The 18,654-nt window shown below is 45.0% G+C and overlaps 1 protein-coding gene across 1 annotated transcript in view; it reads right to left on the bottom strand.

Annotated features, from left to right (window-relative positions):
* The window catches only part of LOC126853183 (uncharacterized), a 91,662-nt gene that overhangs the window by 50,317 nt on the left and 22,691 nt on the right, over positions 1-18,654 (bottom strand). The gene's annotated exons all lie outside the window — the stretch shown is intronic.

Below are 18,654 nucleotides of genomic sequence, written 5' to 3'. Positions count from 1 at the left end.
AATTTGATCCTCACCTCCTTAAAAATCCAAAATATTTAATTGATATCTTGGCTCCATTTGATTAATTCAAAACTTCAATAAAAAGTAGATATCAATGCTAATTGCAAATTTTCCTATTTGACAAAAATATTTTAAATATTCTGATTGTGATTCTAATGTGGAAGAAAAAAAGGAACATTAAAGAAAGCACTTAGATCAGAATTTTTTTTATGCGCAAAGATATATAATAGCAACAAACGAATGTTTGTTCGCGTCACACGGATAAGCGACGCGATAAAAATATGCACGGAGCTCTTCTCTTTTTCTCTCTCTCGAATTTTCACATTTTCCAGCGTCGACGGCAACGTCGACGCGGCACCTTGTCCATGTTACATTATCGGACGTGGAAAAAGGGATTCGCTGGCAACGGCAACGGCGGCGATCCTGTTGCGTCGCAAAATCGGAGCGCGTTGCGGCGAGACAGTTACATATTATTCGCGCGCAACCTTTCATTACACGTCTTTCCATTCTACTCCACGGGCGTATTATTGGCACGTGTTTCCATTAGGCTTATCGCGCATCCCTATCAGCCGTATAGATAAGTTCCTCTTTTTATTTCCACCCGCCGTCATTCGTCATGCGACGCACGTCGAAGCGACGCGATCGCCGATTGTGTTGCGCCAGTACGTTTATATATAAATGTTTAATGGAGAAGAGGGGAAGAGCGGAAAGAGAGCGCGCGACTATGTCGAGCTGGAATGTCTGGCCATTTCTTCGCGACTTTCTTCGCCACGGAGTAATAAAATCGAGCGTAATTAAGTTTACTTATTTTATTCCTTTCAGTATGTTTATATTTATTCGTGACGAGGGAAACAATTGGCACAAGATACTCTTCATTGCATTTCCAATAAATAAATTTAATGAAAAATATGATCGATCAATACTTGCGATCCTACTTCTTCGTCGAAATCGCGAATAATGTAAATTGCATCTTTTAACGAAAAAGGAACGACGTATATCGATATCTTCGAGCCGACAATGTAAACGCGCGAGATGAAAAAAAGGCGCCTGGGAAAAAGAAAGAGAGAGAGAGAGAGAGAGAGAGAGAAGGGAGGACCTTATTTAAATAATAACGTCGGTGGCTGCGACTTTTAAGAGCTGCCTGTCCCATTCCGCCTTACATGGCATGACAAGATTAGATAAAATGCCCTGCAGTGAAGCCCGAACGCGACGGAGGCCGGCGCGTTTCGCTTATATCACTTCGAAAAGGCACTTTATTCCTTATTCAAATTAGTTAAGGCTGCTTTGAATACAAGCGAGGCGTGCGCGCCAGCGCGCTCAAATATCGGCCGGCGGCATTAAAATACAAAAGGATTTTCGGAACGAGCGAGAATTCAGGACGCGTCGGCGACGGCTTCCGGAGGAAATCTGCCAGCTAGCTTTCACCCCCGGCACTCGCATCGCGACATTTCTACCCGTTGCCATTACTTATCTCGTTTCATACGATTAAGAATTTATTTCCCCTTTGTGCGATTTTATAAGCAGATCGGAATAAATATTAAAGTCAAATTAAAAATTGATTTTTTGTAAAAAAAATTGTTTAAAGGAGGGAAGATTACTCTCTCTCTCTCTCTCTCTCTCTCTCTCTAAAAAATAATAAGGAGAATAACTGTCTCTCTTTTTGCGTTGCGTAAAAGTAATAATTAAAAGTGAAACATATGTTTATTCTTGAAGATTTCTCACAAAGCAAACATGCAATTGAAAATATTTTTTAAAATAATCTTTTTACTTATTTCATTTGCAGAAAATACACATTTAAAATCTCCTTATTATTTATAAATGTAAAATAATTTCGAAATCTAGATAAAAGCATGAATAATTCTCAATTCTCAAAAGATACCGAGTTATTAAAGCGGCTTGTAAAACACAAATAAAGTCCCAATTAACCCGAGCACAGTTCCCATCATCCACCATTCGATGGTCATATTTTCTAGTAGAATATAAGAACGAGGCCAAAAAGCTTAATTAAAATTCCCGCATTTTCTTTCGCAATCACTTATTCAAGATCATTATTATGCGGCGTGAAATGTCCTTCAGGCTCCGCCAGACTCACGTCACGCAACCAGATTTTGGATCGTCGTTGAAAACAGGCTGAGGTGGGGAGGGAAACAAGAGACAAGAAACCTTGTATCCGATGGATCTACGATTTTCCCTAAGCGGGGGCGAAGCTCGATCGGTCCTAACAAGGGGCCCCCACGGTCTCTCCCGCGTACAGACGAGAATTGCCACATAGGAAGAATGCGCGCGCGCGTTGCATGCCCGCCGCTTAAACGCACGGAAACGCTCCTTATCAGATAGCATTCGGCTTCGTACACCGTCCCTCCGCGTACCGCTTTCGGAAACGGCCGGTATTATGTATGGTAATTTTCTAATTGCTTTATTTCAATCGGCTCACGAACCCTTCCGAAGCATCAACAAATCCAGAGCCGCGCCGCTTTTGTAGCCGCCGCTCTCCTAAAAATAATATCTCTTGCGCGCGAAAATCTCTTTACGGAAAAATTTCGTTTTCCTTCGAGCGCACGATATAAGCATCGTAAGCATAAAATGAAAGCAGACCGATGAGAAAGCGATGTAATTTAATTAACGGTTAATTAGACGCCGCAGAAATCAAAACGAGCTGATGACCATTGGTCGCGTGTTACGATGGAAGAATTTTTTTCGTTATTAAGTGCAACAATCGTACCCGGTTCCGCTCGGTTCCACTCGATGCTTGTACACGTTACACTTGTGCGCCTGCGATCTGCCGTGCATATGCGCTTCGTATCCTGTTACCGTACCAATACAGACATCATATTTTCTCGCGCCTGTGTTTCACAAAAGTGCGCATTTAATTCTTAATTACTATCGCGCAATAAAGTCTAAGCCTCTTTAGTATGTGTGGTGCGTCTTCCCTCAAGTATCGCGAGAGATCATAATTTGATTTCTTAATTTTATGTCCGTTTACTTTCCCCTCATCGAGAAGGTGAATAAGAAAACGATATAATTAAAGTATCGTTAAAAGAGATGGGTCTCGAAATAATTTTAAATTCAGTGAACAAAAATAAATGTCCGGCATTTGAATTCCTATTTTCTAGTTTCCTCGTTATCGACGGAATTGACAGAGATTAATAAGAAGGGAGAAAAAAAAAAGGAGGACGACAAGGCGCAATGCGGCGCGAAGGGGCCCGGACATGGGGCCCCGATGGCAGCATAAGAAACGTCGCTTTTCGATGCGTACTTAAAGAGCCAATCGCGGCGCCTCCACTCTCGTCGAGGACACACGGCCGGATTGCTTGAATTATGGATGGCCAGCCTCTTTGTCGGGGGCCGACTCGCTCGCAAGGCGGATCCCGGCGAGCCCGGACGATCACACGCGACTGATAATTCACGCGCCTTCGGGGGGCCCTTAAGCTTCCCCCCTTCCCCGGAAGGGGGACGGAAGAGGTAAGAGTACGCCGCGAGGAAATCGGGCCCTGTCGGGCGTGGGTGATGCGGGAATAAGGACGGAGGGGAGGGGGAGGCTTCGCAGCACACCGTGGGAGATTTTCGAGAACGATTGTCCGGAATGCCACTCTCGCTCGGCTCCCGGACGGAGCGGCAGCAAGAGGGAGGACGCGTCCGCCCGCTCCACGTCTCCGCTTCTGAGAAACGTCACTTACGGAGAGCTGGCCCTGTCTACTTGACGCTACCGAGTCGAGCGTACCGAGTTACCACTAAGGCGAGCACCGCCGCCACGCTGCTCTCTCTCTCTCCCGGGAGATACTGTCGCTCGCGTGACGTCATTAGGACGAGCTGCGCTTCTAAACACCGAGAGGGAACACGTTTCTGTCAATCTTTGATTAGTCTCGGGAGAAGCTCTCTCTCTATACCAAAAGGAATACATGGACGATGCGATAAGATTATAATTACGTTTGTAATTATATTTGGCTCATCATTACAAGAGAAGGAGAAAGAGAGAGATTGCATATATTTTGCGGAATTATATAGTCATATAGATAACAACCGAATGGCCTTTGAAATTTAAGGCCATTCGTGTAGGAACGCGTTCGTTTGGAGCTTACGTTTCTAAACTGCATCTTTGCATGGATCTTGTCGTACACCGGCAACGATTACCATCACCGACACACGTTAATGCATTACCGTTCTTCCCGTGTAGGTGGACATGATGTACGTCGTGACACCGGGAAAATGTATTTACCATTTTCGTTATCTTGACTCATCTTATCCGCGCGTTTTAATGTAATAGCGCGCGCCGACGGGCAAGACGCATTCGCACACAAATTGCCAACGACCTTGATGCCACCTTGTAGAATGACAAATAACGATGCGATATCGATTCGCATTATTCTTAGGTATCACACGAATTAAAACGTACACGCCAGAGTCATTCGTTTGCCAGCGCTATTAATTATGACTGTTCAAATCGATTGCTGCAATTATATATTTATTATACCATTTTATATATAGGTTATTATTTTTAATTTATATCTGCATTTTTCATAAAATAATTTACAATAAATAAATATTTAAATTATATATACGTATATTGTATATATAATTTTTTTTATATATATAAGCATAAAAAATACACTTCAAAAAAGGGACAATTTAACTTTTATTATAAATTTATATAAACAAATGTTTAATGCTAATTCGAAAAGGCATAATGCAAAAATATCTCGTGCTTAGACCGCTGCTTCGTTTGCCGCGTAATTATTTGCAACAAACCGAACGCATACACAAGCGGATGCTATTTTCACGTGCGCGACGCGCACGAGGTAACGTGAATGAAATCACGCAATGAGATTTCCTCGTTAGTCCGCGCCGGCATTCACCAATTTAGCAACGTCTGCGCCGTTAAGTTCTTACGTTATAAGGTTTATGCAATTACAGCAATTAATAACTGCACGTCCGTTGTGTGGAAATCGTTCCTCGCGAGCGAGAACGCGAGTCTCGGGAGGAAAGAAACCAAGAGTAGCGGAGTCACAAATGGATTTCAGGAGCTAATTTTTAATTCGCCTGTTTACTCTCGCGACTGTTATCTCTTTCTTTTCTTTTTTTTTTAATTGTTTTAAGCGAACGTTATTAAGTAACCGCGCATGAGCTTCATGGAAATTTATGGTAATCCGCGAGCCGGTAATTACGCCCGTAATCAATTCTCGGGACTATCGTACTTGGCCGTCTCCGTCTGGCCAAGAGTCTGGCGTTTCTCGAAATGTAAGCATCACCGGCCACCATTATCCCGTTCGTGTAGACGCGCGAGAGTGCGATAATTAATATTTGAAAAAGAAGCTCGCAATTAAGCGTCGAGTCGCGCAATTAATTTCTCTTCTCGGGCAACGCATATATGCAATGGATCCTTCCATCGATTCGCGATGCATTTACACTCTTGCTTTCCTGGATTTCGATCGTCGCCTCGCCTCGCCTTCTCGGACATGCAAGATTCCGGGATAGAATCCGGGAAAGAAAGCGGAGGCATTAGCAAGGCAGATGCGCGCGAGTTTGTTACGGCTCGACTGGCAACGAGGTACAAAAAGTTGCGGCAATTTGCCAATCAAGGATCACGGAGGCGCGAAACGCCTCGCATACCGCGTCGACAAATGCGCCTCCATGGCCATGGGCGAGACAAAAGGTGCTAACTCAAGGAGGCAGAGAGGAGTTAGGAGAGGTGGTCGGTTCCCCAAGAGTTCCGATCCCCATCGTATATTCTCACCGCTGCGGTCATTCTCGTATGCGGTATTCGCGGAATGAAGAGGCGTTCACGAGAGTGCCGTCTCTCCTCGCGGCGATAAAAAAGACTCGGCTGGGACTCTAATTCACCTGAGAAGAGATCTCTTCGCGAATCCTGCTCTTCGTCGGCAACTTGATCGAGATAATTGTCGGGCAAAATCCTTGTCGTTGGTGCCGCCAAGATCGAAGATCGCACGCGATATAGAGGATGCCAACTTATCTCGAACGTTATTGCTCCGAAACCGATTAAGAACGACCTGGGTGTGTAAAATATCAGGTGTGAACGCATCCGAGGAAGAGAGAGAGAGAGAGAGAGAGAAAAGTCTGTCTGTCGCACGCGTCCCAATTGATTCCGCATTTAAATTCACCTAAATGCGGTGAATAGCGATGGCGAGATAAACGCGTTTGGTTGGAGCAAGGTGGGGGTTCGCGTTCACACACGCACGCACGATCCGGAGCGTCGATAAACGCCTCGGAAACAGCGCCTTCGCGAAAATTCGTGCCACCGGTCACGTGCGAACGCGGCCGTTAATTAAACGATTGACGGCTTTCGTGTGTCGCGGCTCGCTCGCTCGCTCGCTGATTTCAAATGCGGCGATGGCGTGGAATGCGAGGGAGGGCGAATAAATCGGCGCGGAGTTCGCGAAACGCCTCGTTAAAGGATTGTTCGCGAATTAAGCGAAAAGAAGCATTATGAAGTTTTATCGATCGCTCTCACGCCCACTCTGCTCGTGCGTCACGATTTCTTAAGACTTAAAGCGCTCGTTTTGCTTGTGCATTTCGCACAATTGTCGATAAATTCGCGTCCAATCGTGGAAAAATTACTATTTCTTTCGCGAATAAATGTACTCTATTTAATGGAATCGATGTATTATCACTCGGCAATAATCACTGATGATTTCAATTATAAGTATAGCAAAGATCGGAATCAAAATTTTTCTTCTAACATCTGTGAGGTACTTTAAGTAATCAAATCATTTTATTTTAAATCTACTTAATTTACAGTCCTGTAATTCAGATAAAGAAATATCTTGGAATAATTTCTAGACTCCGTAATAAAAACATGTGACGCGACGCGGCGTCCGTTGGCGTCTCGGGTCGCGGCTTGATCGAGAAGAGGAAGTGCTCCTCTTCTCGGGGTAGTGAGTAGCCGCCGGGCACTCTCTCTTTCTCTCTCAAAAAGAGTCTAACGCGCACTGTCCGTTCGTTCTCCCCAAGCGCAAGTGCCAGGAAGCAACGACCGGGAACGGAGGCGGCAGCAGCAACGGCGGCGACGTCGACGGCGGCTCGGGTTCAACCGAAGTTAGCATCTGCTCTCTGGGCCTCGTAATATGCGTGCTCGATATCACGGCACGGGATCTGAGATGCGTGCCGGTGATATCACGCACTCGTGCACGCGTCTCTTCACCGGTTCGGCTCGGCTCGGCTCGGCTCGGCGCCCCCTTGTATCTCCTTCTCGCGTTCTGTCTCTTCCGTTATCCTTACGAACGAAATCGCTCGCTCTGCGAACGAACGCTACCGGCTCGTCCAGGAAGCGAAGGCGAGACTATGTCGAGAGGCGCGGAGAGAGAGAGAGAGAGAAAGAGAGAGAGAGAGACTCTCGTGGAAACCGCCGTGGCGAAAGATCATTCCGTTCAAGACGCGATTTATTTTTCCGAGAGCGAGAGGAGCAACGGACAGACGAATACCGGTCGATCGATAAATCACGGAAGGACGATGGGCCCCGTGATCGTGGGACAGGGCGGGAAGAGTGCGTCCGTGTGTGCGTTAATTAGTAACGGTCTTACCGAAGGGCCCGCTGGCACGGCCGGTCAGTATCGCGGGTCCCTCCGCTTCCCTCTTCGCCCTACTTCCGCCACGAATACATTATCGGGATGGCTGTTTTTTGTCGCGACGTTTCATTAAGGGAACACACGGCACCGTCGCTTCCTTCTTCCCTCCCTCCTCCCCCTCACCTCCTCCCTCCTTCACCTCTTTTTGAACCTTGTCCGAATTTGACTTCTCCGTCAACGATCGCTGACTATCGCGAATTCGATAAATCTCGTTCTACCTTTTCTCCAATTTTTTAAATAAAAATCTGCGATTAAGGTGAATTAAATAAAACGCCGTCTCTGTTTAATATTTTTCGACAGAGAAGAGATTTTCGCGGACGGAAAAATATCGCGAGTGTAAAAACATTTCTCACTTTGTTATTGCCAATTATGGAAAATAAAAAATACGTAAAAATAGAGACGAGATGATGAAGGCTGGCTACCGTGTACGCAGAGCAGCCACGTAGTGATCTAAACGCTCGATCAATTCCACTTAGACCGTCATATTTCTTCCGACGGTTTTATCCCGCCACCGATCTGCCTGGCCTGTTACATTTAGCCCCTCGCATTTATCACGTTGTTTCTACATCTTGTCTGTCACTTGTCTTCTGCTTAAGCGCATTCTACAACGTGTATAGACTCATGACCGTAAATCAGTATCGTCAAACGTCTCGACGGTCGGATCTCGAATTAAATTTCGGCTCGGAAAGATCGAGCGCTAATTATTTAGAATAATGACTGTCACGGTGTTACATATCGTTCTTACGTTAGAGATAACGAGTTTACTCTCGGAATAGGAACAAACAGCATTATTCAGTAATTCCAATGGCAAGATATCGCGACACAGCGTCTAAAGTTCCGCTCAAGAAATATTGACTTCAAGTATATCAAAATCCAAACGCGATTATTAATGCAAGAGTTTGAAAAAAAAAAAATGCTTTAAATAATGAAATCAATTTTTTTTTTTAAATCTCTTCTTTTACACTTTTAAATGTAAAACTGTTCGTCTATTACTTGAGACATGAAATAAGAGCTCAAATCCTATATAAAATAAACCTATGGAATTCCTCTAGAAGCTATAAGCGTGAGAAAATTGAGGGTTGAAAATGTAAGAGGAAAAATTTCGACTCGGACGTGCGCAATCCGATCGTTTGTGTGCCGTTCTCGTGTTACTCGCGTTTCGGATCCCTTTGCACTTGGGGATGCGGGCCTAAAGGCTCTCACCATGCAGTGTACACACGCGCAGAAAAATATCTTACACGCGGCGCGGTATGCGGCGGAAGCGAGCGGAGCGCGCGATAGAAGTGCAGCGCGCGCGCGCGGTTCCCCTGTTATTAGGGACAATTTCCAATTGGCCGCAGGCTACCATCGCACGAGGTGGACGGCGAACGCATACGACGCGTCCGCGTACACACGCGTGCAGAAACCGGGCCTCGTCTCGGAGCGGAAATCTCGAGTCGGAACGGTGGTATCCGAGACTTGACACCGTGATGATGGCGTAAAGAGTGTACTCGCGAATGGACTGGAGCATTCAAGATTCTTACGAGAGACTATCCCTATCTTTCTTTCTTTATCGACATTTAACATATTTAATGGAGCGTCCTCGATTATTCCTGATATTCTTTATGTCGAGTCTTTCGTTGGAGAAGATTAATAATCTTTCGTTCATAACGTATGCTTTATAATATTTATAAGATTGTGAAAATTATTATTACCGAGAAAAATAAGTATAATGTTGAAAATGCTCTACAAAAATCAATTTAAACAAAAATCGTGTATAAAGCTTAGCAATATCGTGAGAAACATCTTCTAGGTTGGCGAAATTTATCGTAGCTTTGAAACATAAATATCTTGTATTCATTGTCAGCTGATCAGTCACTCAATGTTCGTTGCATGACGACATTCTCTCTCATAATAAAAAAATTAAATATTCATCAAAAATTTTCCTGAATTTTCCCAACAATCTTCACTAAAATTCGTTGAAATTTCCCCCGGCCGAAATTCTTTCGCCAATCTCTCGGTCGAAGCACTTCCAAACTGCACTGTACATCCGCGTATAACGCACAGACCGTCCCCTCCCTCTCAGACTCTGCATCGCGGGCATATTTTATGATAAGCAGCGTTGCATTTTTGCCACGAGACTCCGCGGGCCGCCGCGGGGCATCGAGGCACTTCCAACTTCCAAGCGTACACGATCGCGCAAAGGGAGGGCGGGGGCGAGGGGGGAGGGTGAAAAGGATAAGCGTGCGTCCCGCAAAAAGGAGGAGAGTAGGTAGGTATCGGTCGGGATGCGCACACGTGTGTACACGAGTGGAGGCAGATACCGAGGAGGCCCGTGAGAAGGGAGAGGCCCGGACGTATAATCATTGTGATTATCTTGTATTAGGTATTGACTACGGATTTGCATAATGGTACCTACCTAAGGCACCCTTGGCATCGCATCGCATCGCATCGCATCGCATCGCATCGTCGTAGAAACGAGCGCACTACCCCCGTGGCTCCGTTCAGCCTGCCCCTCCCTCCCGAGGAACCCACCGATCCTTCCCTCCCCTCCCACCCCTCCCCGGCCCGCCGTCTCGTCGCTCTGACCCTTTCCTCCCGTGGCAAAGCCATGACGACGATTATGCACGCGTGAAAGATCAGCGCAAGGATTGATGCGGCCGTTCTTCTTCGCTGAATGTCGAACATATCCCTGAAAACTCGGATAAATTCACGCGAGGAGAGCGAAATCTGTCCTCGTTGCGCCAGGAAAATCGCGGCCGGATATCGAATAATTCATATCTCAGAGCTAATCATCGACAGTACGAGTGATAAGGATAATGCGAGTGGAAACGATACAAAAACACGAGATGCGTGGACGTTTAATTATAAATAATCAGTGCAAGTTTCGCGACACAATCGTTTTCGTATCACAAAAAAAGGACGCTTGATTAAACGAAAGTATCGACTTTCATATTAAATAGCGAGGAACACACGCCGATGAGAATAACGAAGGATTCGTGATGATGGCCGAGATAGCGTAATGGACAATATCGGTTTGAATCGGACGGTAGACGACGGATTATTATTTAGCGACCAGCTTTAACGGCGTTTAAAGGTAATACAGAGTTCGTTTTCGCGTACCTGATGTTTAAATCCTTATTCGCGATATATAGCCGGGATGTTAAATTTGAATACATCGCTGATCGATCGGTCCTTTAGGTGCGCTAACTATAGCCTTCGACGGTGGATCGAGTTTCGTGTAAAAAGACGTGCCGGCGCGCGTCGTGCGAGAGAGAAGCAGATCAAACGACCTTCCGTTACGATAGGACTCGTGCAAACAAATAGTCATAACAAAAACATATTCCAACTCAAAATTCGTCTCCTTTCAACCTCAATTTTCTATTAATATTTACTGTCATATTTTAAACAATCTCTCCTTGGAATCTGCGTAACTTGCAGTTTTGTCGAAAGTTCCTCTTTTAAAACTCTGTTTCTGCACTATCTATTTAAGATATAAAATAGAAGTTTAAATTTTTCCTATATAAATTAAACTTTTTTTTTCTTATTTTTTAAATCTATCTTATTCCGAATTGCAACATCTTATCGATTAATAATGTTATGATAAAAAAAAAAAGACTTATTAATGTCTCCTCTTTTACAAGGATGTCTCATTAAACACATGCCGGTTTTATATCATCGAAAGTACTTTACATAATCGTTAGTAATCATACATAATTTCACACTTTCATTATCGGTCGCGGATCACTAAATTAATAAATTAGATATTACCGGGATAATTTACGGGACAATACGCGTCTTCTCAGGCGGCGCGACGAAAGGTAGAACTTTCGCATAAAGTCGCCTGGCCGTGAACGAGACGCGTTCGATGACACGGGCGCGAGGAACGAAGCGCGGGTTTGACGAAGGCGGGTTCCGAGAGGAGGAGGAACCAGGTGAAGGCACGGTTTTCTGCGACGAGCGAGGCATGACGGCCGGGCCAGCCCGAACGGGCGAGATAACCATCACCTCGATCTGGATCACAAAACGCATCCAGGGTCGTGAAACGCAGCGCGCGATAGCGTGCATGCACGCACGCACGCGGCGGAATTACTCTCGTCTCTGGTGTTTTACGCACGACGGGCCCAGTCCGTCGAGGAAATGCTGCGATGAAGAGAGCCAAGGATAGAGAGAGAGAGAGAGAGAGAGAGAGAGAGACGAGGGAAGAGAACTAAGATTTTAATCTAGCCCTGGGACGAGCATATGGGACCGTTCGTGGGACCACCGAGTCATTTGGCCAGCTCGCTTTGGTCAGCTCAGCTAATTAGCGGGCTTGCGCGAGCGTGAACCCAATTTCTGTGCGAGTCATAGCGCGCGACAGAAGGCAACGAATTCGGACGCGGCGAGGCGTTAGTTGCTTAGGCTGGATCATTTTTCGATAAACGAAATGATCACCGTCCAGCATTATTTTGTCGCGCGTTAATCTTTCCCGATACTATCCGTCGATAGAATCCTCGGACGAGAAATGGTTATCAAAATTGCAATTTTCAAAATCGCTCCCGAATATCATCGTGTTGGTTTCTCGCGGAGATCCTTAAAAAAAAAAACAAAAAAAAAAATACTGCAACTCCAAGTGACTCGTTCCGCCTGCGAATCGACAAGCTGGCATTTCGCAACGCCTAGCACTCGACAGCTCGCTTCCAGGAAACACGGCAGGCAGCACGTACTTTGCCGACGAACGGATTCCGCGACGCAGCGGTGCGGTAGGCGTAGTCCGGGCTACGCGAATGGATTTTACAGCGCGAGTCACGGCGCATACCGTACGAGCACGGAAAACAAGGAAGAAGAAAAGGGCGAAGTAGAGAAAAGAGGCGGAGGAAAGTGGCGATCGAGAACGAAGGAAGCAGAAGAAAGAGAGAGAGAGAGAGGAGATGAGAGCCGGGAGGAAGAGAGCGGAGGATACGCGGGAGGAATTATCGGGGTCTCCTCGTTGCCCAAGGGGCACAACGGACCCTCGTGGAGAGTAGCTAAGCGACCATTACTCGGATGGTGAGCCAATGGAGTGGATCCCCACGCCCCCTTCGACTTACCTCCGCACAGACGGCATGCAAATATGCGCGTGCAAGATGCACCAAAGGATGCACCTTTGCTCTACTCCCTCGATATATATGTCTCCTCTCTTTCTTTATCTCCTTCTCTCTCCAGGTCGCTGGGCGCTCACCGCGAGAATCCTCTCGCTGCCTCCTGGTGATTCCTCCTCCCGCGCGGCTCTTCCATCACGCTAAGGAACCAGACTCGTCGCGAAGTAATATTTATCACGAGTCTTTTTTTTTTTCAGCCGCCCGAGATTGACCGCCGCGCTTCGCGAATATAAATATCGCGGTGCCCCCAGTACTGCTCTTCTGCATCGATTAGGAGAGGCTTGATTTCACGATTGATAAAAGAAAAATTTAATCATAAAAAAAAAACAAAATTACGTACAAAAATATATGATATATTCAAATATCGCTTCTATTTCTTTCACATGAACTGTGCCACACCGACGATAACCAGCTCAAGGGGGGACGGGATACAATTTAAAAAAGTGTGAGCTCTGAGACGCCGGTAAACAATGGCCAATGATAAATACGACGCATTCCCACAAGCCATTATAATCTTATTGTTGGACTCGTTTCTCGTATGCATACAGGTGGCAGCAGCCACAACGATGCATGCGAAGGGGGAGGGGGAGGGGGAGGAGACGCGAAGGGCACCGGTTAGAGAGATATAAACGAGTACGGAGAAGCCGAGGAAGCAGAAGAGAAGAAACGCCAACAGCCGCGTCTCCGCTCTCTCCTTCTCTCACATCTTCTCTCTCTCTCTCTCTCTCTCTCTCCTCGCGGGGCACAAAGATGCCACCATCGAGATACTGATTATAAACTCCATTCCATTTGTAACGAGGTCCATCTATTTTGGCGCCCAACACTCGTTGCGCCAGGTCTCTAGGTAGCGCCAGATTTTAATGCGATATCCCCCGCATTATCATTTGTTTCAGACCTGGACCCCGGCCCTACCCCCTTCGTCAAGAGAGAGATAGAGAGAGAGAGAGAGAGAGAAAGAAAAGATTCCCTTCTCTCGCCCCCCACCCCCCTCCTTTTTTTCTGTCTAAGAACAGTACGCGTAAAGCTGTCTGCGCGGAGCGAAACGCATCGTGAAACGTGTCGATGTAACTCGAGAGTGATCTTTGAACCGGAATGCAGCCTCCTTGGCATAATAATTAAAGCGACCTCGTGCTTCTCGACCCTCCTCTATAATTATTTCTTCCATATATAATCAGATAAATGTACGCGATAAAGTGCGAAATGATAATATCTCGTGGAACATCCGAGATACCGGTATACAACTGTAAATTTACGTTCGGGGCGCATTTTCCGAAACGAGCTATGCGCACAAATCACGCGGTTAACGTTCGGGCGGTTCGTTGTCGAGGCGGGTTAGGGTTGCATCTTGAAAAACATCCTCCACCTTTTTCCCACCGCGGGGGTCGCAGGTGGAGGAGAGATGTCACTCCAGCACTCTTGTTTTAGGGGATTCCTGATCAAAGTTTTCCTTCGGTATAGCCAGGTAGACGACGAGCCTGCTTTATTTTACGAGCTTGCTCGTCGCTTGTAGCATCCCCTCGTAATTTCTCGGAAAACGCGGGAATTCGGCTGGAATATTCGATGCGGCCCTCTCGACGTCACGTTCGTTTCACGTTCGCATAATATACGAGACGCTTCATCTTTTGGCAGCAACGTTTAGTATGACGCCCGTCACAGTTTTTTATTATCAATACATTTTTTCCTCGCGCATTTGGGATTTTCATCTCTTCATTTAAGCGAGATATTTTCCGATTTAATTTTTTTTTTATCTTTTTCATTACGTTTTTTTAGTTACACGCTCTCAATATTTTTTATTTTTACTTTACAATCTAAAGCCGGCGGGAAAGTTTATAAAATTAAATATACGCGTTATATTATCATGTCAAAGTGATACACATACGCACATGTGTTACAAGGCAGAAATTTCCCAGGATACATTCGAGAATCGTTGCATCCTGGCGCAGGTAATAATTACAAACGTCGGACTCAGCGGTGCAGAACAATACACAAATCACGCTTTAGGAGAGAAAGAGATAGCGTCGATGGAAGAAGAAAAAAAAAACGGAGAGAGAGAGAGAGAGAGAGAGAGAGAGAGAGAGAGACAGACAGACTTGCGTTAACGTCAAAAAGTCCCGACATTCGTGCATCACCGAGCTAAATCTTCTTGACATTTTTTCCCAAAAACACGACGCGAATCGCTGGCGCGGCCGCAGGTAAGGGAACCCTACTGACCCTTTTCGCTTTGGCGTCGACGCCGAGAAAATAAAGTTTCCACTTTATATCCGTGGAGGATATCGACGGGGCAGGTAGTTGTTTCACGGCCTCCTAGAGACACACCCCGTATAATTGGCCGATAAAGATTCCAAGGATTACGAGTAAATATTAATCTTTATCCCCGAAACGTTTTTGGCTACCGGATTCGTGCTTAGCGGGATCGGAATTTCTATCTCTTGATTTGTTCGGGCAATCAGAATATATTACGGTTTGTTTAATTTTGTGAAAACAAAATAATGCAGCGTTTTTGCATGGAAAAAATTTTAGAAAGACTAAAATGTTAAAAATTATTAAAATTAAAATCAATAAATTTGTATCATTATATATATGTGTGTGTGTGTGTGTGTGTGTGTGTGTTTCATGCAATGTATATTTTTGCTTTCGAGGAATAATAAAGCACTTTCGGATATCAAAAAAAAAAATCTAGACTACCCGACCGGAAAATTAAATGTATCAAGAAACATGAAGAATATACACATGCATGAAGAAATGTGCTGAATTGATTTCGTTATAAAAACACAAATGCGTCGGCGTTTTCGTTGTTTGTTTTTTCGAGGTTTCTTCGTAACACCGAATATACACTTTATCTTCCATCGTCTGATGAGCGCGCGAGCATCAGAACGCGGAATATTCATGCGCTGAGAATCATTTAGAATGGATTTTTCCATTGAATTTCTACGAGGAAGAGAGGAACGCGGCGCCGTAACGGCGGAATAATTCTCTCGTTAGTGCGGCGGAGGCGGTTGCGAGACGTTTAAAAGAGCGAAAGGAGTAGCGCACACGAAATACGATTATACACACGCTCGACGTTCCGTGTGTCGGCGGCCACGTACATAATGCAGGGGATAAGACGCCGCGCATCTCGCCATGTGCATCTCGCCGTGGGAATGATCTTACGTGGCGTCGCGTCGGGGCGGCGGCGCCCGAAATCCCCGGGGGGTCTCTCCCAGCAACCCACCCATGTGTAGTTCCCGGACAAATTATAATATATTGGACAGCCATCGTCTTCCGTGCACGCGAGTGCTACCGATGTGGAGGACTCCCACGAGGACGCTCGGAAACGTAGCGATAAAACGTGGACAGAGTCCACTCGAATTACAATACTGTGATAATATTGCGTATATTATCATTGATAAGCAGTAATTTCAATTATAAGTACAGCAATGCAAGCAATGAAATTTTACGTATAATCAGAATATAATATAAAATATAAATATAAAAGAGAAATAAAATATTGCTAACCAATGAAATCTTGTCATTGCGCTTTAATTAATGATATTTTCACTGATTCAGTTTAAGAGAATATATATATATATATATATACGAATAATATATATAACTTTTCATCTCTTTAAAAAAAAAAAAAATTATAAATTAAAAGAGATTGATCTGACTATTTGAAGAATCATAATAAATGTTAAAATGAAAATTGAGCTCAGAGTAGAACAAAAATTTCGACTCGGAATCGTTCTAAAATCACTCGGGATCATTTTGAAATCAGTAATTAAAAAGAGAGATGCCGAGAGATGCATTTATCTGGGAACTGTCGGCGTCATCGGCCTCCGGGCGAGCAGGTGCTGATTCGATAATCGGCCGGTAATTAGTCGCTGCCGAGCGGCCTAATCGCGAGAATGCAATGTAAGTATAATACGTTTTGCGTTTCCGTATAAGTGCGCGAGACGCACCGACACTCACGCGAATAAGATATGTATAGATTGCGCGTACAATCGCATTCGCGAATTAAGAGGAAACGCCGACTACCTTCGCGGCCATCCGGCTCCTTAACGCGCTAAGCTGCTCGTTATTCGCCCTATGCCGCTTAATTAACCCCGTTCCAGCTAATCTCCGAGAGTCGATGAGCCCGTCCCGCGTTGCTCTCGCGACCGCGATGTTTCGTACATTTCCGCATGCCGGAGGTCGCGATTTTTCAATGTCGCGGATGGACGCGAGAGCGCGATAACCGAACCCTTCTTTCCCGTTGTTGCCACGATGCTCTCGGTTTATAAAATTGCTCGCCTATCATAAAATCACTGAATGATCGCGGAAATTCGCACGTCTCGACTTATTTATTATCAACTAGAGAAAAAAAGAGCTCATATATCATGAACAGCGAAACTATCAGATGTGCGAAGACGTAACAAGCTAAACGACGGAAGTGTTGTAAGATTGATTAAAAATCATTTACAATTCATTTTTAGTATGATTATCGAAATGTAAATCATGATAATTATCACGATAATACGGTATATATAATAATTAGATCTGATTGTTTAAAATACATAGACTTTTTACAAATGTATTAGAGAAATGAGAGAATTTTATTGGCACTTTTGACAGATTCCACTAAAATAGTTATCGTGACACATAATTAATATTCTAATATTATTCGCACGAGACTGAGTAATCGCGAAGATTTGTCACGTTTTTTTTAAATATCAGTTACAAATCAAAGTTATTCATTATCATATGTATCAAGTATTTGCAAACATATTTTACAAAGAATTGATACAAAAATATCAATTTTAAAAATATAAAAATATCAGTATTTTGATCCCGTCACTAATAGTTTAATGTAAAAAAGCGTAGTTTGATTTGGTAAAAATCCACTCATCAAATAAAATCCACATGACATCGCACGATATTTATATATAAATCTGTCTCCCTAAATCTCTTACTCTGACCCTCGCGCTAAAACACAATCGTTAGACATTCCAACAAATCGAGGGAAACCAGAAGAAATTTCGTAATTGAATTTACGAATTGATTAGGACGCGGATTCGATTCCGCGTATACGATCGATGATACGTCGATTCGCGGCCGGTGGTAGCGGCGCGTTATCGAGGATAATGTGTCCCGACTAATTTAGAAACGTCCTCTCTCCCTGCCCACGGTTCCCGTCCGGTGGATACCTGATGGCATCCTAACTGCCATCAGCGCGCACACAGTCGCGCTGGTGGCTGTCCCGCTCTTTCGCGAGGCACCAACGCTAACGAGGCCCTGCCACGTCCTGCCCGAAGGACACGGCACCACGGCCTGTCAATTAAGGACACGACCATACCGGACCACATTTCTACCTCCCGCGTTTCCCCCTCGGACCTCTCGTCCCCACTTTTCGCGTATCCTCCCGTTTTCTTTCTTTTTTTACTCGTACTGTCGGGAATAACGTGGCTTTTTTTTTCGATTTGCATCGCATCGATTATAGTTTCCGAGCGGAAGAGGCGATTGTCCTCCAACGCGTTTAAAGTATCGACGAGATGAAATAAAACTCGAAGAGTTTTCACGAAAATCTACATTAAGTTCACGATTTTAATTCTTGTCTCTTTCATTACTGCGAGATAAATTTAGATTCGCCGCGTACCAAAGACTAATTTATTAATCTCGAGTGAGAGACGAGGAATTCATGTGTCAAGCGCTTAACGTTGATGTCCGCGGATTTTCGAGTTCGCATACCAGAAAGGGCAAAACGAGAGGATCGATGAAGATCATCGATCGAGACTGGCAAGACCTCGATACGTATAATGGAATGTTCAGGTACGACGTATGCGTGTACGCACGAAGGACGATCCCGTCCTCCCTTCCTCGCGCGCGATCGGGTTCCGTTAACACACCGGGGGGTCCGGCAGCGGACTCGTCGGTGAGAAGTTGAAAAAAAAAAAAAATAAAAAAATCTCTCCATGTGGCACGAAACTCACTCTCTCGATGCGCCGTATATGCGCGTAGAC

This window comes from Cataglyphis hispanica, chromosome 11 (assembly GCF_021464435.1).
Source record: "Cataglyphis hispanica isolate Lineage 1 chromosome 11, ULB_Chis1_1.0, whole genome shotgun sequence".
Classification (NCBI taxonomy): domain Eukaryota; kingdom Metazoa; phylum Arthropoda; class Insecta; order Hymenoptera; family Formicidae; genus Cataglyphis; species Cataglyphis hispanica.
The sequence above is the reverse complement of the archived record's forward strand: the minus strand, read 5'-3'. Positions and strand labels throughout refer to the sequence as shown.